Source organism: Vombatus ursinus, unplaced genomic scaffold (assembly GCF_900497805.2).
Source record: "Vombatus ursinus unplaced genomic scaffold, bare-nosed wombat genome assembly UNPS02014863.1, whole genome shotgun sequence".
Lineage (NCBI taxonomy): Eukaryota > Metazoa > Chordata > Mammalia > Diprotodontia > Vombatidae > Vombatus > Vombatus ursinus.
This window is the reverse complement of record NW_020954641.1, coordinates 27373723-27375516: the sequence shown is the minus strand read 5'-3', so window position 1 is coordinate 27375516 and position 1794 is coordinate 27373723.

The window sequence follows — 1794 nt, the reverse complement described above, 5'->3', positions numbered from 1 at the left end:
GGACAAAGCTGTACCTCTTCCTGGAATACCCCGCCCCTATACCGGTGGTGGAACTCCCCCATTCCCTCTTACTTTGTGTATAACTACCCTGAGCTTGCCTTCAATAAACGAGACTTGATCAGAAAGCCTGTCTTGTCTCCATTTCCTGTGTCCCCTGCTCCCCTCCTTCTTTTACAGGTCCGGACCTCCGTTGATGTCCCGCGGGACGGGACATTGTATCCTTCTGATAGAATGTAAGCTCCCTGAGGGTAGGGACTATTTTGTTTTTATTTCAATAATAAAATTGAAATAAACAAGGACTATTTATTTCAAGGCACTAGCACAGTGCCTTGAACATTTAAAAAAAACAAACAGAACTGGACCTGTGATCCTCAACTGTTCTGAAACATCTTGTCTTAGAGAATTTCTGAGGGCACTGAGAAATGTAATGACTTGACCAGGATCACGTAGTGAGTCAGTGTGCATTGTGGACAAGAATAAAATCCAGATTTTCCTTCTAAGTCTGGCTCTCTATCCATTACTCCATGCTGTGTTGTGTATAACAGATGCTGGATAAATATTTTTTGAGTTGTATTGAATCAGAAAACATAGAATATCTGAGTTGAGAGCTTCCTTAGAATATAGAATATAAAACGTTACAGCTGAAAAGAAACTTAGAGATCATTCCTCACTTCTCTCATTCTAAACATGAGGAAAATGAGACCCTTATTCTTATTTCTGAGAAAGGAGGGCAGATACATGTCCTAGATGGATTTACCTCATAATGATTATTCATTTTACTAAAGAATTCTCTTTATAAAAGACTTTTTTAATTGGTATTTTATTTTTCCCCAGTTACATGTAAAAAACAATTTTTAACATTTGTTCTTAAAACTTTGAGCTCCAGATTCTCTCTTTCTTCCTCCCTCCCCAACCCCTCTCATTGAGAAGGCAAGCAATTCTATATAGGTTATACATGTGTAGTCATGCAAAACTCTTCCATAATAGTCATGTTGTGAAAGACTAATTGTATTTCCCTCCATCCTATCCCATCCCCCATTTATTTTATTCTCTCCTTTTGCCCTTTCCCTCCTCAAAAGTGTTTGCTTCTGATTACCCCCTCCCCCAATCTGCCATCCCTTTTATCACCCCCTCTTATCTTATTCTCTTTCCCCCTGCTTTCCTGTAGGGTGAGATAGATTTCTATACCCAATTGAGTGTGTATATTATTTCCTGTTTAAGCCAATTCTGAGAGTAAGGTTCATTCATTCCCCCACCTCCCCCCACTTCCCCTCCACTATAAAAGCATTTTCTTGCCTCTTTTATGTGAGATAATTTACCCCATTCTACCTCTCCTTTTCTTTTTCTCCCAGTACATTCCTCTCTCACCGTTTAATTTTATTTTTTAGATATCATCCCTTCATATTCAACTCACACTTATTCCCTCTGTCTATATATACTCCTTCTAGCTACCCTAATAAAGAGAAAGGTCTTATGAGTTACAAATATAATCTTTCTATGTAGGAATATAAACAGTTTAACTTTAATAAGTCCCTTATAATTTCTATTGCCTCTTTAATTTTTCCTGTTTCTCCTGAGTCTTGTATTTGAAAGTCAAATTTTCTATTTAGCTCTGGTCTTTTCTCAAGAATGCATGAAATTGCTCCATCTCATTGAATATGAATTTTTTCCCCTCATGGGAAACATGTTTTGCTGCGTAGGTGATCCTTGGTTTTTATCCTAGCTACTTTGATCTCTGGAATATCATATTCCAAGCCCTCCCATCCTTTAATGTAGAAGCTGCTAAATCTTGTG